At 45.2% G+C, this 24,051-nt stretch overlaps 1 protein-coding gene across 2 annotated transcripts in view; it reads right to left on the reverse strand.

Moving 5' to 3' along the window:
* The window catches only part of pde5ab (phosphodiesterase 5A, cGMP-specific, b), a 192,232-nt gene that overhangs the window by 157,396 nt on the left and 10,785 nt on the right, over positions 1-24,051 (reverse strand). The gene's annotated exons all lie outside the window — the stretch shown is intronic.

The following is a 24,051-nucleotide window of genomic DNA, read 5'->3' on the forward strand; positions in this document are numbered from 1 at the left end:
CTGGGACGACGTCCGAGCACTATCGCCCGCTGACGACACTTTGTGTGCCCAAGTCTTAAACAAACTTCCTTCACTGTTCGAACCAGCATCGGGAAATTCCAAGGAGCAAAAGTGCAGATCCACCTAATTCTGGGAGTGCGACTCATCCATCACAAGGCGAGAGCAGTACCGTACATGATGAGAGAAAGGATGGAGATCGAGCTAGACTAGCTGCAGAACGAGGGCATCATTTTACCGATCAAGTTCAACGAGTGGGCCAGTCCTCAAGGGAGACGGCACCGTAAGGATCTGTGGCAATTACAAAGTAACTATCAATCGTTTCTCCCTGCAGGACCAATACCCACTACCAAAGGCCGATGACCTCTGTGCAATGCTGGCAGGAAGAAAGACGTTCAAGAAGCTGGATCTGACTTCAGCCTACATGACACGGGAACTAGAGGAATCATCGAAGGCCCTCACCTGCATCAACACGCACAAAGGTCTTTTTGTTTATAACAGATGCCCGTTTGGAATCCGATCAGCGGCAGCGATATTCCAGAGAAACATGGAAAGCTTACTGAAGTCGGTCCCGCATACCGTGGTCTTCCAGGACGACATCTTGGTCACAGGTCGGAACACAGTCGAGCATCTACAGAATCTGGAGGAGGTTCTTCGTTGACTCAACCGCGTGGGGCTCAGGTTAAAACGCTCGAAGTGCGTTTTCCTGGCACCTGAAGTGGAGTTCTTGGGAAGGAGGATTGTGGTGGACGGCATTAAGCCTACCAACGTGAAGACGGAGGCAATCGAGAATGCACTGAAGCCACAGAATGTGACGGAGCTGCGGTCATTTCTGGGACTCCTGAACTACTTTGGTAACTTCTTACCGGGTCTTAGCACACTGTTAGAAACACTGCATGTTTTACTATGAAAAGGGGACAAATGTGTTTGGGACAAAAGCCAAGGAAATGCCTTTGTAAAAGCGAGAAAATTGTTATGCTCAAACAAATTGCTTGTATTGCATGATCCATGTAAGCGTTTGGTACTAGCATGTGATGCATCGTCATATGGCATCGGGTGTGTATTGCAACAAGCTAATGATTCTGGAAAACTGTAACCGGTTGCTTATGCATCCAGGAGTCTGTCTAAGGCTGAGAGAGCGTACAGCATGATTGAGAAAGAAGCGTTAGCGTGTAAGTATGGGGTAAAAAAATGCATCAATACTTGTTTGTGCTAAAATTTGAATTGGAAACTGACCATAAGCCACTTATATCCCTGTTTTCCAAGAGTAAAGGGATAAATACCAATGCATCGGCCCGCATCCAGAGATGGGCGCTCACGTTGTCCGCATACAACTACGCCATCCGCCACAGGCCAGGCACAGGAAACTGCGCCGATGCTCTCAGTAGGCTGCCATTGCCCACCACGGGGGTGGAAATGGCGCAGCCCGCAAATCTAGCCATGATTATGGAAGCATTTGAAAGTGAGCCATTACCCGTCACAGCCTGGCAGATCAAAACCTAGGCAAGCCAGGACCCCTTAATCTCTCTAGTCAAAAGCTGTGTGCTTCACGGGAGCTGGTCCAGTGTTCCAGTGGAAATGCAGGAAGAGATTAAGCCGTTGCAACAGCGCAAAGATGAAATGTCGATACAAGCAGACTGACTTCTGTGGGGCAATCGAGTAGTGGTCCCCAAGAGCATTGACACCTTCATCAATGACCTTCACAGTACCCACCCAGGCATTGTAATGATGAAAGCGATAGCCAGATCCCACGTGTTGTGGCCCGGTATTGATGCGGACTTCGAGTCCTGCTTTCACAGATGTAATACATGCTCGCAGTTAAGCCTTGCACCCAGGGAGGCGCCACTAACTTTATGGTCTTGGCCCTCCAAACCGTGGTCAAGGGTACACATCGACTATGCAGGCCCGTTCTTGGGAAAAATGTTGCTTGTGTTTATAGACGCGTATTACAAGTGGATTGAATGTGAGATAATGTCGGCTAGCACGTCCGCTGCCACTACTGAAAGCCTGCAGGCCATGTTTGCAACTCATGGCTTACCCGATGTCCTGGAGAGCGACAACGGGCCATGTTTTACCAGTGCTGAGTTCAAAGAATTCATGACCGGTAACGGGATCAAACATGTCACATCTGCCCCGTTTAAACCAGCGTCCAATGGTCAGGCAGAGAGAGCAGTGCAAACCATTAAGCAAGGCTTGAAGAGGGTAAGTGAAGACTCGCTGCAGACTCACCTATCCCGAGTCCCCACATGCTCACTGGGATCCCACCTGCTGAACTGCTCATGAAAAGAGCACTTAAGACAAGGCTCTCGTTAGTTCACCCTGATCTACATGAACAGGTAGATAGCAGGCGGCTTCAACAAAGTACATACCATGATAGCACAAATGTGTTACGCAAGATTGAAATCAATGATCCTGTATTTGTATTGAATTATGGACAAGGTCCCAAGTGGCTTCCCGGCACTGTCATGGCCAAAGAGGGGAACAGGATCTTTCGAGTCAAACTTTCAAATGGACTCATTCATCGGAAACTCTTGGACCAAATCAAACTCAGATTTACGGACTATCCTGAGCAACCCACCTTGGACCCTACCTTTTTTGATCCCCCAACATACACACCAGTGCCATCGGCACCACGGTTGACCACGAAGCAGAACCCATCATCCACAGCAGCCCAGCAGGACCCAACACACCAGGCATACCAGCAAGGCTAGCTGCACAGCAGCCCAGCGAGGGCCCAACAAATGATTCAACAATACCAACTTTCACACCGAGACGATCAACCAGGGCAAGAAGGTCCCCAGATCGACTCACATTGTAAATAGTTACACTATTGACTTTGGGGAGGAGTGTTGCTATATATGTGAACTTGTATTTACTCTGTACAGCCACCAGAGGGCTCATCCCCTGGAGTCCCAAGGGATCCCATAATCCCTTGGGAGCACAGGTAATTAAGGAGGCCTCACAGGTGGAGACACACTCTGGAGACCTGCAATAAAAGACTAAGGTCACACTTTACTTTGAACTCACAGTGTTCAGTCTGACTCTTTCTCCATGCATAACACATGATATCTCTTCCAATGGCAGGACATAGTGAGTGGCCTGCGGAGGACATGATGATTGGTTTTAGGTCGCGTCACATTTCACATTTTATGATGCGTCTCATTTTAGGATGCGGCCCATTTTAGAAGGAGTCTCATTTTAGGGCATGTCACATTTTAGTATGTGTCCCATTTTCGGACTCGTCTCTTTATAGAATGCATCACATGTTAGGATGCGACTCACCTTAGGACACATCACATTTTAGGGAGCGTCACATTTTTGGACGCACTCATTTTAGGACATGTCACAGTTTACGATATGACACATTTTAGGATGCGTCTCATTTTAGGACCCATCTCATTTTAGGACACGTCACATTTAAGGATGCAACTCATTTCAGGACATGTCAAAGTATCGTACGTGACTCTTTTCAGGACGATACTCATTTTAGCTCGCGTCACATTTTAGGACACAACTCATTTTAGGAGGCTTCACATTTTAGAACACGTCTCTTTTTATAATGTATCACATTTTAGGACATGTCTCATTTTAGGACATTCTACTCTTTAGGATGTGTTACATTTTAGGTTGCAACACATTTTAGGACGTGGCACACTTTAGGACACGTCATATTTTAGGACGCGTCTGATTTCAGGATGTGTCTTATTGTAGGCTATGTCTCATTTTAGGAGGTGTCACATTTTAGAACTGTCCAAAATGCTTAAGGTAGTGTTACCGGACTGGAAAGGTAGAGGAATGACCTTTGCAGCATTGGTGGATTGATGTAACCAATTAGATCGGGATATGGGAGCTAAAGTCCGAACCCTGCAGGCTGTGGGATGGAAATCCCAGGATTCCGATAAACAGTTATTAGGAAAATTACCTGGAAAATGTCATTATTGTGCGAAAGAAGGTCACTGGGCCAAGACGTGCAGGGCAAAACAGCAAGGTCATGGCCGGGGAAGAGGACGCAGCCAGGGATACAATTCAGCCAACAAACCAAGCTTGTCACAAGATAATGACCTCATAGAAGCATTTAAGCGACTGACAATACAACAACAGAAGGAGTTACTTGGGATAGCAAAAAACGATTAGAGCCCACCCTGGCACCCCTCCTCGCACTAATACAACAAAGGGGAGATGAGCTATATATAACTGTGAGGGTGGGCGATAAGGATGTGGACTGTCTTTTAGACACAGGGGCGGAATTAACATGCTTACCCCTACAATCTGGAGACTTTTTGTCGTTGGATGGTAGGACACGTACAGCCTATGGAGTTGGGGGCCATAAAATGGAAATTAAAAGGACAACACCGGTACTTATAGGGCTGGGTCCACATGAACTAACCACGCCGGTCTGGATAGGCCCAGTAGATCAACCCCTTTTTGGAATGGACGTTCTAATCCAAATAGATTCATCATTGCATTTTGAGGATGGTCGGGTGACATGATCAATTAGAACTTTGAAGAAAGAAGAATTGAAGGAACACCCGATATGGGCTAAAGATAAGAACGATTGTGGCCTACTCCAGATGGAGCCTGCGTCATTTACTGGGACCAAGCCTCCATGCACTAAATAGTATCCCATCAGTCCAACTGCCATCGCGGGAATCTTACCGGTTATTCACCAATTGGAGAAACAAGGGGTGCTAATTAAAACGCATAACTCCTCCAATAGCCCCGTGTGGCCGGTACAGAAATCTAATGAGACTTGGCGTTTGACCGTCGATTATAGGAAAGCTAAACAGTGAATTGATCAAAAAGCTCCTTTGGTCGCAGATCCCTCCAACATTTTTAATGCCCTCAAACCGGAACATAAATATTTCTCGGTTATAGATATGGCCAACGGATTTTGGTCGGTGCCTCTGGCACCGGAGGTTCGACAGTGGTTTGCTTTCACGGTCCAAGGACAACAGTATACTTGGACCCGGTTACCGCAGGGTTTCCACAACAGCCCTACGGTATTCCACATGGCTTTACAAAGCCATTTGCGAGAATTACCTCCCCTGTCATTCACAGTCATCCAATATGTAGACGATATCCTGTTAGCTTCAAACACGGAAGAACAGCATGAACAAGATTTACGAGCTTTGCTGGACCACCTTTGGCTGTAAGGACATAAAGACAGCATCGACAAAGCACAACTATCCCAAGAAGAGGTTGTATACCTGGGACAAAAGATTTCACAAGGAAAGAGAGAACTTACCCAGGATAGAACTGCAGCCATTTGGGCTGCTAAAAAACCCACCACTATTCAGGAACTAAGGTCCTTTTTGGGATTGTGTAATGTTAACAGAAATTGGATTGACTCCTTCACACAGCTTGCTCAGCCATTGAATGATATCTTAAAGGGGAAACGTGTCTCTAAAGAAGCCATCACCCTCACTAAGGAACAGCAAATGGCCTTCCTGAGTTTGAAAAAGGCTTTGTGTTCGGCACCGACTCTGAGAATAGAAACATAGAAACATAGAAAATAGGTGCAGGAGTAGGCCATTCGGCCCTTCTAGCCTGCACCGCCATTCAATGAGTTCATGGCTGAACATGCAACTTCAGTACCCCATTCCTGCTTTCTCACCATACCCCTTGATTCCCCTAGTAGTAAGGACTTCATCTAACACCTTTTTGAATATATTTAGTGAATTGGCCTCAACAACTTTCTGTGGTAGAGAATTCCACAGGTTCACCACTCTCTGGGTGAAGAAATTCCTCCTCATCTCAGTCCTAAATGGCTTCCCCCTTATCCTTAGACTGTGTCCCCTGGTTCTGGACTTCCCCAACATTGGGAACATTCTTCCAGCATCTAACCTGTCTAACCCCGTCAGAATTTTAAACGTTTCTATGAGGTCCCCTCTCATTCTTCTGAACTCCAGTGAATACAAGCCCAGTTGATCCAGTCTTTCTTGATAGGTCAGTCCCGCCATCCCGGGAATCAGTCTGGTGAACCTTCGCTGCACTCCCTCAATAGCAAGAATGTCCTTCCTCAGGTTAGGAGACCAAAACTGTACACAATACTCCAGGTGTGGCCTCACCAAGGCCCTGTACAATTGTAGCAACACCTCCCTGCCCTTGTACTCAAATCCCCTCGCTATGAAGGCCAACATGCCATTTGCTTTCTTAACCGCCTGCTGTACCTGCATGCCAACCTTCAATGACTGATGTACCATGACACCCAGGTCTCGTTGCACCTCTCCTTTTCCTAATCTGTCACCATTCAGATAATAGTCTGTCTCTCTGTTTTTACCACCAAAGTGGATAACCTCACATTTATCCACATTATACTTCATCTGCCATGCATTTGCCCACTCACCTAACCTATCCAAGTCGCTCTGCAGCCTCATAGAATCCTCCTTGCAGCTCACACTGCCACCCAACTTAGTGTCATCCGCAAATTTAGAGATACTACATTTAATCCCCTCGTCTAAATCATTAATGTACAGTGTAAACAGCTGGGGCCCCAGCACAGAACCTTGCGGTACCCCACTAGTCACTGCCTGCCATTCTGAAAAGTCCCCATTTACTCCTACTCTTTGCTTCCTGTCTGACAACCAGTTCTCAATCCATGTCAGCACACTACCCCCAATCCCATGTGCTTTAACTTTGCACATTAATCTCTTGTGTGGGACCTTGTCGAAAGCCTTCTGAAAGTCCAAATATACCACATCGACTGGTTCTCCCTTGTCCACTCTACTGGAAACATCCTCAAAAAATTCCAGAAGATTTGTCAAGCATGATTTCCCTTTCACAAATCCATGCTGACTTGGACCTATCATATTACCTCTTTCCAAATGCACTGCGATGACATCCTTAATAATTGATTCCATCATTTTACCCACTACCGATGTCAGGCTGACCGGTCTGTAATTCCCTGTTTTCTCTCTCCCTCCTTTTTTAAAAAGTGGGGTTACATTGGCTACCCTCCACTCCATAGGAACTGATCCAGAGTCAATGGAATGTTGGAAAATGACTGTCAATGCATCCACTATTTCCAAGGCCACCTCCTTAAGTACTCTGGGATGCAGTCCATCAGGCCCTGGGGATTTATCGGCCTTCAATCCCATCAATTTCCCCAACACAATTTCCCGACTAATAAGGATTTCCCTCAGTTCCTCCTCCTTACTAGACCCTCCGACCCCTTTTATATCCGGAAGGTTGTTTGTGTCCTCCTCAGTGAATACCGAACCAAAGTACTTGTTCAATTGGTCCGCCATTTCTTTGTTCCCCGTTATGACTTCCCCTGATTCTGACTGCAGGGGACCTACGTTTGTCCCCGACAGTGGTAAGCCATTTACCCTGTTTGTCCATGAGAAAGAAGGATACATGACAGCTATACTGACACAAGAACATGGGAATCGGCAAAGACCTATTGGCTATTATTCGGCAAAACTGGATGCGGTAGCCCTCGGATGGGGAAGTTGCCTTAGGGCCATGGAAGCTACATGTCGAGCGGTAATGATCACTGGGGGTCTAGTCCTCGACCAAAAGCTGATTGTCAAGTGTCCCCACACCGTACACGCTTTGCTGTCTATGAATAGAATATCTCAGGTGACGGCAGCTAGATGGACCCGCTGGACAGCAGTTTTGGAAGCTCCTAATCTCCATATCGTCCGGGCCAGCCCAGTTAATCCCACAACTATGCTCCCGATGTCAGAATCGAGGGAGCAAGAGGGGGGAGAATGTGAAGAGCATGACTGCGTGGAGATTTTAAAAGAAACAGAAGAAGCAGCCTTAGCAGCAGAGGAGCCTCTGCACAACCCAGACCTCATCCTGTTTATAGATGGTTCCTCCTTTGTTGACAATGGTACCAGAAAAGCAGGATGGACAGTTACAACCTTATATGAGGTAGTGGCAAAAGGATGTTTACCCTCAGGAACGTCAGCACAACAGGCCGAGTAACGGGCCCTGTCAGAAGCATGTCGAATAGCAGAAGGACAGACAGCTAATGTCTACACAGATTCGCGTTATGCTTTTGGAGTCACTCACAACTTTGGTCTGTTATGGCGGAAAAGGGGATTCCTCACTGCTGCTGGTACACCTATCCGAAATGGAAAAGAAGTCCGAGACTTACTAGAGGCCATACAATTACCTCAGGAAGTGTCCAGCCTGAAGTGTAAGGCCCATACCAAGGAAAATACCACAGAAGCACAGGGAAATGCCCTACCCAACCAGGCAGCTAAAGATGCCGCCTAAGAGGGCGTTCCCCCAGAAGAACCAACACAGATGTGCAGATTGAAAGCACTCAGGACTCTGACACGAGACCTTCAAACAATGCAAGGCCAGTGCTCCCGAGAGGAAAAATGGACATGGACTGAGGCAGGAATTAAGCTATGTGAAGCTGGTGTCTGGAGACAAAGAGTTACCGACAAGCCAGTCACACCACAAGCGCTTATGCCTTTTTTAGCCCAACAGATCCACTCGTGGGGACACTTGGCCTCACAACAGATGATGGCACGGTTCCAGAAAAGCTGGTGGGGTCGGGGATTTAAAAAACATGCCCAGCTGGTAGCAGACCGCTGTGTGGTCTGTCAGAAAAATAATCCTGGACCCATCACGGTAATGCCCCAACTGAGGCCCCCTGCCCCTGTCGGACCATTCCAGCATCTGCAGGTTGATTATATTTCTCTTCCTTCATGCCAAGGATACACTAACATTCTTGTCATGGTCGACAGATTCTCTAGATGGGTAGAAGCTGTCCCAACTAAAAGAGCCACAGCCAATCACACTGCAAAGGTCTTGTGTAAGGATTACATTCAGATCAGGGAACACACTTCACAGGTGCTGTCTGCCAAGAAGTCTGTAGGTTACTGAACATTACGTGGAATTTACACTGTCCTTATCATCCACAATCATCAGGACAAGTAGAGCGAATGAATCGAACTCTGAAACAACAGCTTGCCAAATATCACCAAGAAGGAACACCATGGCCCCAGGCACTACCAATAGTGCTATGTAACATTAGGGCAACCCCGAACAGAAATTATAACAGGAAGACCCATGTCGCTGCCAGGAACAATCGATTTAAGGAAAGCTGATGTTCACTTAATGAGTGACACTTTGTTATCATACTGTTAGAACCTAATCAATGCTATTAGTTCTGTTTCCCGACAGGTATCGGCAGCTTGGGGTAATCCACCCGAAGGAGGACACGACATCATCCCGGGAGTCTGGGTGTATGTGAAAAAGTTGCATAAAGAACCTTTGGGTGCTCAGTGGGAGGGACCTTATCAAGTGTTATTGACTACCCAGGCAGCTGTTAAAGTCCAAGGAAAGAAAGCCTGGATCCACGCTTCACACGTTAAACGAGCACCCGTAACTGAAGCTGAAATCTAATAAGGACAATTACTTTTTGCCAAAATGTATAAATTTACTGTATTATTGATTGTAGGTATTCTAGGCATAGGCCTACTTCTTACTCTCCGACCCTCTGCACCAAAGGGAAATAGTAGGGTAGCAAGGGAATTATAGTAACTGCTCCCGGAATTCTGAAAAGGGAGGTACTTGCACCCTACTCGGAACTGAGTGTTGCACATATATCCCAGATAGCTCCGAAGAAATTACCCACTTAGCGGAGCATATCCAAAAGGAGGTAGAAAAACTTAAGCAATCCCCATCATTCACTTTGTGGAGTGAAGCCACTGAATGGCTAGGTTCAATAGGAACTTCATTGGTGAAAGGTTTAATTCTATTTGTTGTAATTATTTTACTTTTATATTGTTTGTTTATGTTGATTAAATGTTGTTGCGACCAGGCGGCTGTAGCTGCTGTCCCGCATGTGAGACACCTTGCAGGTCCCAGCAGACCGTCTGTACGTGGCACAGGGGTATGTTATGCTTAAGGGAAGGTTGTTTACTGGTTGAATTAAGATATTGATTTGGATTAAATTGGAATAAGGTTAATTAACCTACTAAAACCAGACTTCCATTGTGGCCACGATGGAACTCGGGTTGGTGTAAATTTGTGTGGAAGCTACTAGTCCGGACATGTGGCGAAACACATTAACAAATTTTAGAAGGAAACTCTATTAACATGTATGAAATTATTTTGTAGAATGTTTAACCAGTGATAGCTGATGTTTTATGATTCAGTTTGTGAAAGAAACAAAGGGGGGATTGATAGAGAATTCAAACAGGCTGCATTCAGACAGGCTGTGAAAATTCACAGACCCCAAGTCAAAGCTGCTACATGCAACTCAGCATATTGCATTAAGTCATCAATCAACTTGACATTTTAGGACCTTGGGTAACGAGCCAATTATAGGTTAAAAGACTATCAATTGAGCCAATAAGGTCAAAGAAGGCGAGTCCTTTTCTGTAAATTGAACCAGGTATAAGTACAGCCATTTTGGCCATGTGGTCTCAGAAGGACAAAGGCCTGGCTTAAAGCCAGAAGCTTGTTGCTGCTGCCAGAATAAAGTTACATTAAAACTACAACCGGAGTTCGTATTTCATTGGAAATTAAGAGATCTAACACCATCATATTTCAGGATGTGTCTCATTGTAGGACGTGTCACATTTTAGGACACATCCCAGTGCCACGAGTTAGTGAGTACAGAAATAGGAGGATAGAGCAGATGAACGCGTGGCTGGAGAGATGGTGCAGGAGGGAGTGCTTCAGATTCCTGAGGCATTGGGACCGTTTCTGGGGGAGGTGGGACCTGTAAAAGCCAGAAGGGTTGCACCTCAACAGAGCCGGGACCAATTTCCTCATCGGGGGGGGGGGGGGGAGCGGGGGTTTAACCAGTGCTGTTGGGGAGGATTTAAACTCGCTTGGCAGGGGGATGGGAACCTGAGAATAGATTCATTAGGGAGGGGAGTAAAACTGGAATTGGAAAGCAAAAATGTATTAAGTGAATTTGAAAGACAGAAGAAACAAGGGCTTGAAAGTAGGCAACAAGGTGGTCTGGCTATATTAAATAGTATATACTTCAATGCAAGGAGTATAGCGAATAAGGCAAATGAGCTGAGAGCACAGGTAGACACTTGGGAGTATAATATTCTAGCTATTACAGAGACATGGCTGAAACGGGGGCAGGTATGGCAGCTTAACATTCCTGGTTACAGGATTTTCAGACAGGATAGAGAGCGGGGTATTGATTAAAGAAACTATTACAGCGGTGAGGAGGGATGATATGTTAGAGGGATCATCAAACGAGGCCATATGGGTCGAACTGAAAAACAAAAAAGGGGCAATCACACTGCTGGGTGTGTACAATAGACCACCAAACAGTGAGAGAGAGAAAGAAGAGCAAATATGTAGGCAAATTTCTGAGAAGTGCAAAAACTTTAGGGCAGTAATAGTAGGGGATTTCAACAATCCTACTATTAACTGGGATAACATTAGTGTGAAGGGTATAGAGGGTGCGGAATTTGTAAAATGCATTCAGGAGAACTTTTTTAGCCAGCATATAGCAAACCCAACACAGGAGGAGGCGGTTATGGATTTAGTTTTAGGGAATGAAGCTGGGCAGGTGGAAGGGGTAACAGTGGGAGAGCATTTAGGTGCAAGTGACCATAATTCAGTTAGATTTAAGGTAGTTATGGAAAAGGACAATGTTCGACCAGGAATAAAAGTTCTAAATTGGGGAAAAGCCAACTTTGCTAAGCTGAGAGGTGATTTGGCCATAGTGGACTGGAAACAGCTACTTGAAGGTAAATCAGTGTCAGAGCAGTGGAAGGCATTCAAGGAGGAGATCTGCAGGGCTCAGGCCAAATATGTACCCTAAAAGAAAAAAGGTGAGACTAACAAATCTAGAGCCCCCTGGATGTCTAGGGACATACAGGGTAGGATAAAGAATAAAAGGGAAGCTTATGACAGATATCGAGGGCTAAATACTGCAGTATCTCCAAGTATAGAAAGTCCAGGGGTGACATGAAAAGGGATACGTATTAGGAAATCAAAGAGAGCTTGAAAAATTCTTGGCAAGTAAAATCAAGGAAAACCCAAAGATGTTTTATAAATATATTATGAGCAAGAGGATAACTAAAGAAAGGGTAGGACCTATTAGAGACCATGAGGGTAATCTGTATGTGGAGGCAGAAGATGTGGGTATGGTTCTTAACGAATACTTTGCGTCTGTTTTCACAAAAGAGAGGGGTGATGCAGACACTGTTATCGAGGAGGAAGAGTGTGAAATATTAAATGAAATAAACATACTGAGCGAGGAGGTATTAAGGGGTTTAGCAGCTTTGAAAATGGATAAGTCCCCAGGCCTGGCTGAAATGTAACCCAGGCTGTTAAGCGAAGTAAAAGAGGAAATAGCGGAGACTTTGACCAGCATTTTCCAATCCTCTCTGGTTTCAGGTATGGTGCCAGAGGACTGCTAATGTGGTACCTTTGTTTAAGAAGGGAGAAAGGGATAGACCGAATAATTACAGGCCAGTCAGCCTAACCACAGTTGTGGGAAAATTATAGGAAAAAATCCCGAAGGACAGGATAAATCTACATTTAGAAAGACATTGGTTAATCAGGGGCAGTCAGCACGGATTTGTTGAGGGAAGGTCATGTCTGATTAACTTGATTGAATTTTTCGAGGAGGTAACCAGGAGGGTCGATGAGGGCCGTGCATATGGTGTCGTGTACATGGATTTTAGCAAAGATTACGATAAGGTCCCTCATGGCAGACTGGTCACGAAAGTAAAAGCCCATGGGGTCCAGGGCAAAGTGGTAAGTTAGATCCATAATTGGCTCAGAGGCAGGAAGCAAAGGGGAATGGTTGATGGGTGTTTTTGTGACTGGAAGGATGTTTCCAGTGGGGTTCTGCAGGGCTCAGTACTAGATCCCTTGCTTTTTGTGGTATACATCAATGATCTAGACTTGAATATAGGAGTATAGGAGGTATGATTAAGAAGTTTGCAGATGATACTAAAATTGGCTGTGATGTTGATAATGAAGAAGAAAGCTGTGGACTCTAGGAAGATATCAATCAACTGATCAGGTGGACAGAACAGTGGCAAATGGAATTAAATCAGAGAACTGTGAGGTAATGCATTTGGGGAGGGCTAACAAGGAAAGGGAATACACATTAAATGGTAAGACATTGAGAAGTGTAGAGGGTCAAAGGAATCTGGGAGTACATGTCCACAGATTCCTGAAGGTAGCAGGCCAGGTGGATAAGTTGATTAAGAAGTCATATGGAATGCTTGCTTTTACTAGCCGAGGCATAGAATATAAGAGCAGGTGGGTTATGCTTGAACTGTATAAAACACTGGTTAGGCCACAGCTGGAGTATTGCGTGCAGTTCTGGTCACCGCATTACAGGAAGGATGTGTTTGCACTGGAGAGGATACTGAATAGATTTACAAGGATGTTGCCGGAATTGGAGAATCTTAGCTATGAGGACAGATTGGATAGGCTGGGTATGTTTTCCTTGGAACAGAGGAGGCTGAGGGGAGACCTCATTGAGATACATAAAATTATGAGAGGCCTAGATATAGTGGATAGAAATGGCCTATTTCCCTTAGCAGAGGGGTCAACAACCAGGGGGCATAAATTTAAAGTAATTGGTAGAAGGTTTAGATGAAATTTGAGGGGAAATGTCTTTAATCAGAGGGTTGTGGGGGTCTGGAACTCACTGCCTGAAAGGTGGTAGAGCCAGAAACCCTCACCACATTTAAAAAGTACTTGGATGTACACTTGAAGTGCCATAACCTGCAGAGTTACGGACCAAGAGCTGGAAAGTGGGATTAGGTTGAATAGCCTCTTGTTGGCCGGCGCGGACATGATGGGCCAAAGTGGCCTCCTTCCGTGCTGTAAACTTCTATGATTCTATGATCTCATTTTAGGACACGTCACATTTCAGGATGTGTCTCATTGTAGGATGCGTCTCTTTTTAGAACATGTCTCATTTTAGGACATGCCACAACATAGGACGCATCTCTTTTCAGGACGATAATCATTTTAGGACGCATCACATTTTAGGACATGACTCATTTTAGGACACGCCTCATTTTAGGATGCGTCACATTTTACGACGCATCACATTTTAGGGGGAATATTAGTGCGCAGCCTTCAACAGCTCACCAAAACTTGTTAACTGATCCTCCAACCCAAATAATTGCCCACCCCTGCTCTATTCTCTTCTGCAACTGCACAATACATTGCAAGATCAGTTATAGAAATATTTCATCTCTGCAAATGTTCTCATCTTTTCTCCTCTCCTATATCAAAGCACATTTTGGTCAAAGCACTAACAACCAGTAACAGGAAGTCACACAACCTGACTTCAGAAATATAATATTGCGGGTAATTATTTATAAGAATTTTGATTGATTGAGAATTGCAGTAAAACCCTGCACAGACCATTTGGCTTTGTACTAATCTTATTGTACCCCTGGGTAGAGATACACTCAAAGATCTTCGCACAATGTTCTCACTAGCTTTAACTCGCACTCTTGCTACAAGGAAAATTTTACCAGAGAATTGGAAGTGCTGCTTGACCTGACTTAATGAAATGGAAGAAATAGCGACCCTACCAAGGAAAACTGTAAGCTTTCAGAGAAATAAATTTCATCTTACTGGAGCATAGACCAGTATACTGAACTATTAATAATACCTCCTGAAATCTTATATATCGAGATTTACAGAGAAAAAGAAAGATTTACATTTATATAGCGCCTTTCACGACCACCAGACATCTCGAAGTGCTTTACAGCCAATGAAGTACCAATAAAATACTTTTGGAGTGTAGTCACTGTTGTATTGTGGGAAACGCAGTCAGCCAATTTGCGCACAGCAAGCTCCCGCAAACAGCAATGTGATAATGACTAGATAAACTGTTTTTGTCATGTTGATTGAGGGATAAATATTGGCCAGGTCACCGGGGTTAACTCCCCTGCTTTTCTTCGAAATAGTGGCATGGAATCTTTTACGTCCACCTGAGAGAGTAGATGGGGCCTCGATTTAACGTCGCATCCAAAAGATGGCACCTCCACAGTGCAGCACTCAGTACTGCACTGGAGTGTCAGCCTAGATTTAAGTGCTAGGTTACTCACTTTCCTCTTTAAATAAATAAGATATTGGGATAGATATTTATCTTCACCACCTGCATGGCAATCTGGCAGAGATGATTATCCAGCTATTACAGAACCCATCCAATTTACATTCCATTGATTTCACAGACGTGACGGGTGAGCAGGATTTGGTGTGGGATGGATACGGGCAGCAGCGTTTTGGACGAACTGAAGTTTATGGAGGGTGGAAGATGGGAGGCCGGTCAGGAGAGCATTGGAATAGTTGAGGCTGAGGGTGACAAAGGTGATAAAGGCATGGATGAGAGTTTCCACAGTAGATGGTTTAGGCATGGGAGGATGAAGTTGATGTTGCAGAGATGGAAGTAGGCAACGTTTTTGATGAAGAGGATGTAGGGTCTGGAGCTGAGCTCGGTTCAGAGGTTGACTAATGTACCTGATATGGTAGAATTTTTGGTTCTGTTACTGGAACTAGTAATAGAGAAGCCTGGACTAATAATCTGAAGATGTGAGTTCAAATCCCACCATTGCAGTTTGTGAATTTCAATTCAGTTAATTAAATAAATCTGGAATAAATAGCTGGTATTTTTGTAAAAACCCATCTGGTTCACTAATATCCTTTAGGGAAGGATATCTGCCGTCCTTACCCGGTATGGACTATATGTGACCCCAGACCCACAGCAATGAGGTTTACTCTGAAATGGCCAAGCAAACCACTCAGTTGTATCAAACCACTACAAATAAATACAATAAGACTTCATTTACGGACCACTCGTCATCGACCTAGGCATTGGATTTGGACATGACAAAGGCACATCCAGCCCAGTCGACCCTACAAAGTCCTCACCCCAACCACCACCTTAAACATTCACTCCCTCCACCATCAGCGCACTTTCCCTCCCTGGCCCCATGCTAATTGATACCCTGTTTTCAGGTATTGTCCCCTCTTTTTCAGAACCCACCCTCAACCCCTATGCACATTAATCAGAGAACATTGGGTCAGCCTCCATATCTATGCTGATGACAGCCATAGCTACCTCTCCACCATCTCTCTTGATCACTCCACAGCTTTTGCCTCTGTATTGTGAATGAGCCACAATTTCTTTCAGTCAAACAACGAGAAGACCAAAGCCATTTTCTTTGTCCTCCAGATTTTAACCCAACGACGAGGAAGAAATGGCGATATATTTCCAAGTCAGGATGATGTGTGACTTGGAGGGGAACTGGAGGTGATGGTGTTCCCATACGCTGCTGCCCTTGTACTTCTAGGTCGCGGGTTTGGGAGGTGCTGTCAAAGAAGCCTTGGCGAGTTGCTGCAGTGCATCTTGTAGATGGTATACACACTGCAGCCACAGTACGCTGGTGGTGGAGGGAGTAAATGTTTAAGCTGGTAGATGGGGCGCCAATCAAGTGGGCTGCTTCATCCTGGATGGTGTTGAGCTTCTTGAGTGTTGTTGGAGCTGCACTCATCCAGGCAAGTGGAGAATATTCCATCACACTCCTGACTTGTGCCTTGTAGATGGTGGAAAAGCTTTGGGGAGTCAGGAGGTGAGACATTCACCACAGAATATCCAACCTCTGACCTGCTCTTAGAAACATAGAAACATAGAAATTTACAGTGCAGAAGGAAGCCATTTCAGCCCATTGTGTCCGCGCCAGCCGACAAAGAGCCGCATGGCCCTTCATCAGTAGCCATAAAGGTTACATACAAACCCATGAACAATAACGGAAAGGCAAAGAGTATCCAGCCCAACCAATCCACCCCACACCACTGCAACATCCCTTATACTAAAAACATCTACACTCTTGTAGCCACAGTATTTATGTGGCTGGTCCAGTTAAGTTTCAGGTCAATGGTGACCCCCAAGATGTCAATGGTGGGGGATTCGGCGATGGTAGTGCCATTGAATGTCATGGGGCAATGGTTAGATCTCTCTTGTTGGAGATAGTCATTGCCAGCACTTGTATGGCTCGAATGTTACTTTACATTTGTCAGCCCAAGCCTGAATGTCATCCAGGTCTTGCTGCATATGGGACATGCTCCAAGGGAAGTGGTAGCGCTTGATTTAGGGCTCCACTTCCTTCCTGGAGCATTAAGTCGGAAGTGCCTGATGGAGTTCCTCATGTAGTGCCTGGTGGTACTTTTGTGCTGCAGTAAAAGTTACCACCAAAAATGGGGCGCTATGCAATTTCTCCTCCATTGCGTTGTAGAGAGCTTTAAGTCTCACCTTGTTCTTTTTCACTCTCTTCTCGCATTAACTATTCGTTTTTGTAATAACAAGGACACTTATCCATACATCATCCTGAGAGAATGAACGAAGTGGATTTTGCAGAACAGCAATTCTAGCAAAAAGCTTAAGGTCATAGAATCATAGGGGCCCGATATTGGTGGCCTTACCGCCCACTGCCGCCTGCTGCCGCCGAGTTTTGCTGCCGGTCTCCCCTCTTTGCCATTTTCCACTTGGGCTAGAGTGGGCGGGAGGGGAGTACCGCCGGCAACTGCCCGCTGACGTCGTCTGGCGGCCAAGTAGCAAAAGTGTCCTCCCGCCCGCCGAGCTGCCAGATTGGTGGGGGCGGGAGTCGACGGGAGTCGGCGCCAGCAGGGGGAAGGACCGCTGCGTGGAGGCAGGTCTAACCCCGATGGTAAGTAGAAGGAATGGAAAAAAAGGTTAGTTAAAATATTTTTAAAACACTTTTTACAGCGACTTACCTGGATTGGATCCCCTGAAGGTGTTGCGGTTTTTTTTTTGCTATGATTTTTATTTTCAGGTCTGCAACCCTCCCTGGGCCCGACTCCATCCTCGGCGGCACTTGGGTGGCAAGCACATTTGCTGCTGAGATTGAGAGCTCCCGCCCGCTGCCGCCCAGATTGATGGCGTAAGCCATTGTTTGGGTGCCAGGTGGCACTGCCCCCTCTTTTAGAGGAATCTTCCAAGCAAAGTACAGCCCTGTCTCTCGGCGCCATCGGCGGTCCTTTAGGCGGCACTTGGGTGGGCCTTGGGTTCGAACGAGTTCGGGCCCATAGAATAGTATAGCACAGAAGGCGGCAAAAGGCAGATAAGGGAGGCCCAAGACATGTGCCTGAACACAGAACTTGCTTTGTCTATGATTGGATGGATATTTCCACAGTTTTTGGTTTTTGGAGTATCTCCTAAGGGATTTTGGGTCATTCTCAGTTTGGAAGGACCAAGGTGGACACCAGACAGGTGTAGATGTGTATGTGAGAGTAATAAAGCATATGGGAATCTGGGCTTTATAAATAGAGACATAAAGTACAAAAGCCAGGAAGTTATGCTAGATCTATATAAAACATTAGTTCAACCCCAGTTGGAGTATTGTATCCAATTTTGGGCACCATACTTTAGGAAGGACATGAAGGCTTTGGAGAGGGTACAGAAGATATTGACAAGAAAGGTTCCAGGGATGAGGGAATAGAGTTACGTGGATAGACTGGAGAAGCTGGGTTTGTTCACCTTGGAGCGGAGAAGGCTAATAGGAGATTTGATAGAGGTGTTGAAAATCATGAAGAATTTAGATAGAGTAAATAAAGAGAAATTGTTTCCAATGGCTGAAGGGCCGATAATGAGAGGGCACAGATTTAACGTGATTGGCAACAGAGGTGACATGAGGAAAAACCTTTTTACACAACACCTGGTTAGGATTTGGGTCGGTGGATCAGTGTCAACAGTTGCATTCAAAAGTAAATTGGATAAATACTTGAAGAAGAAATAATTGCAGAGATATGGGGAAAGAGCAGGGAGTGGGACTAACTAGATTGCTCTTCGAAAGAGCCAGCGCAGACTCCATGGGCCAAATGGCCTCCATTCGTGCTGTACTGTGTCAGCTGTGGCTCAGTGAGTAGCACCCTAACCTCTGAGTCAGAAGGTTGTGGGTTCAAGTCCCACTCCAAGGACTGGAACACAAAAATCAAGGTTGACACTCCAGTGCAATGCTGAGGGAGTGCAGCACTGTCGGAGGTGCCTTCTTTCGAATGAGATGTTAAACCGAGGTCCTGTCTGCTCTCTCAAATGGACATAAAAGATCCCATGGCTTCGAAGAAGAACAGGGAAGTTATCCCCGATGTCTTGGCCAATATTTATTGCTCAATCAACACAACAAAAGCAGATTATCTGGTTATTATCACTGTAGTGTATGGAGAAAGAGTCACACTGAACACTGTGAGCTCAAAGTAATATGTGACCTTAGTCTTTTATTGCAGGTCTCCAGTGTGCCTCTCCAACCTGTGAAGCACTCTTAAATACCTGTGCTCCCAAGGGATGATGAGATCCATTGGGACTCCAGGGAATGAGCCCTCTGGTGGCTGTACAGAGAATATACAAGTCCAGATACATAACAACATTCCCCGCTAAAGTCAATAGTGTAACTATTTACAATGTGAGTCGATCTGGTTCTTGCCCTGGTTGATCGTCTCGGTGTGAAGGCGGGTGTTGTTGAGTCATTTATTGGGCCCTCGCTGGGCTGCTGTGCAGCTGGCCTTGCTGGGCTGCCTGGTGTGTTAAGCCCTGCAGGGCTGCTGTGGATGATGGGTTCTGCTTCGTGGTCAACCGTGGTGTCGGTTGCCACTAGTGTGTGTGTTGGGGGATCAAAAAAGGTAGGGTCCAAGGTGGGTTGCTCAGGATAGTCCATGAATCTGAGTTTGATTTGGTCCAAGTGTTTCCGGTGAATGAGTCCATTTGAAAGTTTGACCCGAAACATCATGCTCCCCTCTTTGGCCAAGACAGTGCCGGGAAACCACTTGGGACCTTTCCCATAATTTAATACAGGATCATTGGCTTCAATCTCGCGTGACACATTTGCGCTATCATGGTATGCACTTTGTTGAAGCCGCCTGCTCTCTACCTGTTCAGTAGATCAGGGTGGACTAATTATATAAATATATAAGTACATGTAAATAAATGTAATACTTACTCTGGCGGATCCGACAACTCGTTCCATAGCTAGCGGCATTGGTTGCCTTCATGTACCTCATTGGTCACCGACGAGACCACCTCGGCTATCTCGGCCCATATCTTTTGGTAGGCCTTTGGGATGGGCTTCCCATGCTCTCCCTGGGTCAATTGACCTCAGCGTGACTCAACCTGCTGCATCAGGGAGGCATTTGCCTCGTCCAAGAACCTCCTTGCTCTTTTGCGTTCTCCCAAATTCACCATCGTCCTCAGTCTCCACAGCGTGCTGGGTCGCCTCCTCCATCCCTTCCATGTTAAATATTATTTATTTCACAAAAGCTCAGTGACAACTACCTTCTTTGTGCTTATTGGCTTTTTTGCTGCTGGTGAATCTCCCTTGTGCCTCCCACAACAGCCAAAGAAACACACACCACACCCACACACGCTTTCAGGTCCTCTCTGCTCCCTTTCTCTCTTTCTCCTCTTCTGCGCATGTAATGATGACCCCTGACCTCCTGAAACACGGGAAACGAGTGTTGCCATGCCGCTGCTATGGTCGGCGACAACTTTATGGCAGAAGGTCAAAAAAATTTAATACTAATGCCCATTTCAGATCGTTCGAGGTAACGCCCATTTTCAAAAATGGAAAGATAGTGTTTTGAAAATGGGCGATAATCCAGCGATCTCAAAACCCATTTTTACCGCCCACGCTGGAAATAATGCGCATTTTTGGGCGATCTGCACAAAAGCGGAAAGTCTAGCCCTTGGAGTTCTATTGCAACTTTCATGACCACAAGACTTTTCAAAGCACTTTATAGCCAATGAAGTACTTTTGAAGTGTAGGCACTGTTGTAATGTGAGAAATGCGGCAGCCCATTTGCACACAAGCAAGCTCCCACAAACAACAATGTAGTTGTTATGTATCTGGACTTGTATATACTCTGTACAGCCACCAGAGGGCTCATTCCCCGGAGTCCCAAGGGATCTCATAATCCCTTGGGAGCACAGGTATTTAAGAGTGCTTCACAGGTTGGAGAGGCACTCTGGAGACCTGCAATAAAAGACACAAAACTTGGTGGCGGTGTGAGCTGTGAGGAGGACGCTAAAAGGCTGCAGGGTGAATTGGACAGGTTAGGTGAGTGGGCAAATGCATGGCAGATGCAGTATAATGTGGATAAATGTGACGTTATTCACTTTGGGGGCAAAAACATGAAGGCAGAATATTATCTGAATTGCAGCAGATTAGGAAAGGGGGAAGTGCAACGAGACCTGGGTGTCATGGTACATCAGTCATTGAAAGTTGGCATGCAGATACAGCAGGCGGTGAAGAAGGCAAATGGTATGTTGGCCTTCATAGCTAGGCAATTTGAGTATAGGAGCAGAGAGGTTTTATTGCAGTTGTACAGGGCCTTGGTAAGACCTCACCTGGAATATTGTGTTCAGTTTTGGTCTCCTAATCTGAGGAAGGACGTTCTTGCTATTGAGGGAGTGCAGCAAAGGTTCACCAGGCTTCCTCATATATCATACTGCACATGCGCAACCGGATCGAGTGCACATGCGCAAAAAGGGGCGGAGTCCACTGCGTGCATGCACAGAAGAACACAAAAATGTTCATGGAGATAATCACTTTGTGTATATTTATATTTATATATATATATCTTTTGCTATTATGATTGGTATCCCTTTTGCACCTCATTACTTTCTTTGTATCTCTTTGTTCCTTTTTATACTCCCAGTCTGCTGGATTTCTACTTTTCCTTGCATTTATGTAAACTCTTTCTTTTAGCTTGATACTGTGTCTTACCTCAACTGTTGATCATGTTTGCTTAACTACCTCAGTGGACCCTTTGCTTTTTAGAGGAATGTACTGGTTTTCTATCATACCAAGTACGTCTTTGAATACATTGGCTGGAATTTCCCCAGTCCCGAGCTATTTTGAGGGTGGGTAAGTAGTAAAAATTGCCAAAATGGCCAGCACGTCGGGAACCCACCATCATCCTGCTAACTTCTCCATTTAACACTAGAGCTTTTCTCAGTACACCACAGACCTGCTCGGCAGAGGCGGGTGACCTCATTGAAGTACTTAAATGCTTGTTGAGAGACTGTTAAGAGGCTTTTTAATAGCAGGTTTTAGCTTTAACAGCTGGAGCATGGTATTCACGCACCTCAGGAACCTCAGCTCCATTCAGGTTAATGTTAGCATAGAGACAATGTTAATATTACTGAGGTTGTTGCGTGGAGCATGTGTGGGCAGTCTTCCAGTATCTCTCCGCATATAAGATGAATGTAACACCCATCAATCAGACGGACTTGTAGTAGATTTCACAGTTTGATATCAGAAGTAATGTTCAGATTACTGTTAAGTTACTGATTTTCAAATTTGTTTTAAATTCTCTGCATTTCAGGGCTCTTGATCTGTAGGTTTAGCATATAATACCTCATTTAAAAAATAATCCCAAGCCTACCCATCTAAGAACATAAGAACATAAGAATTAGGAGCAGAAATAGGCCATTCGGCCACTCAAGCCTACGCCACCATTCAATAAGATCATCGCTGATTTTCTACCTTAACTCCACTTTCCTGCACTATCCTTGTATCCCTTGATTCACTTAATATTCAAAAATCTATCGATCACTGTCTTGAACATGCACAACGACTGAGCATCCACAGCCCTCTGGGATAGAGAATTCCAAAGATTCCCCACCCTCTGAGTGAAGACATTTCTCCTCATCTCAGTCCTAAATGGTTAATCCCTTATTCTGAGACTGTGACCCCTGGTTCTAGAGTCTCCAACCAAAGGAAACATCCTACCTGCTTCTAACCTGTCAAGCCCTGTAAGAATTTTGTGTGTTTCAATGAGATCACCTCTCATTCTGTTAAATGCTAGAGAATATTTGCCTAGTCTACTCAATCTCACCTCAATCTCACCTCCATCTGTTGTTGGGAAAATGCTGGAGTCCATTATTAAGGAAGCAGTAGCAGGACATTTGGAAAAGCATAATTTATTCAAGCAGAGTCAGCATGGTTTTATGGAAGAGAAATCATGTTTGACATGATTTGCTGGAGTTCTTTGAGGATGTAATGAGCAGGGTAGATAAGGGGGAACCAGTGGATGTGGTGTATTTGGAGTTCCAGAAGGCATTTGATAAGGTGCCTCATAAAAGATTACTGCACAAGATGAAAGTTCATGGGGTTAGGGGTAATATATTAGCATGGATAGAGGATTGGCTAACTAACAGAAAACAGAGAGTCGGGATAAATGGGTCATTTTCCGGTTGGCAAACAGTAACTAGTGGGGTGCCACAAGGATCGGTGCTGGGGCCTAAACTATTTACAACCTATATTCATGATTTGGATGAAGGGATTGACTGTAATGTAGCCAAGTTTGCTGATGATCCAAAGATGAGTGGGAAAGCAAGTTGTGAGGAGGATACAGAAAATCTGCAAAGGGATATAGACGGGCTAAGTGAGTGGACAAAAATTTGGCAGATGGAGTATAATGTGGGAAAGTGTGAGGTTATCCACTTTGGCAGGAAAAATAAAAAAGCAAATTATTATTTAAATGGAGAACAATTATAAAATGCTGCAGTACAGAGGGACCTGGGGGTCCTTGTGCATGAAACACAAAAACTTAGTATGCAGGTACAGCAAGTAATCAGGAAGGCAAATGGAATGTTGGCCTTTATTGCAAGGGGGATAGAGTAGAAAAGTAGAAAAGTCCTGCTACAACTGTACAGTGTAATGGTGAGGCCAGACCTAGAGTACTGCGTATAGTTTTGTTCTCCTTACTTAAATAGGGATATACTTGCAGTGGAGACAGTTCAGAGAAGGTTCACTAGGTTGATTCCTGAGCTGAAGGGGTTGACTTATGAAGAAAGGTTGAGCAGGTTGGGCCTGTACTCATTGGAATTCAGAAGAATGAGGTGTGATCTTATTAAAACATATAAGCTAATGAGGGGGCTCGACAAGGTAGATGCAGAGAGGATGTTTCCACTCATGGGGGAATCTAGAACTAGAGGGCATATTTTCAGAATAAGGGGCTGCCCATTTAAAACTGAGATGAGGAGCAATTTCTTCTCTCAGAGGGTTGTAAATCTGTGGAATTCTCTGCCCCAGAGAGCTGTGGAGGTTGGGTCATTGAATA

This window comes from Pristiophorus japonicus, chromosome 2 (assembly GCF_044704955.1).
Source record: "Pristiophorus japonicus isolate sPriJap1 chromosome 2, sPriJap1.hap1, whole genome shotgun sequence".
Taxonomy (NCBI): domain Eukaryota; kingdom Metazoa; phylum Chordata; class Chondrichthyes; family Pristiophoridae; genus Pristiophorus; species Pristiophorus japonicus.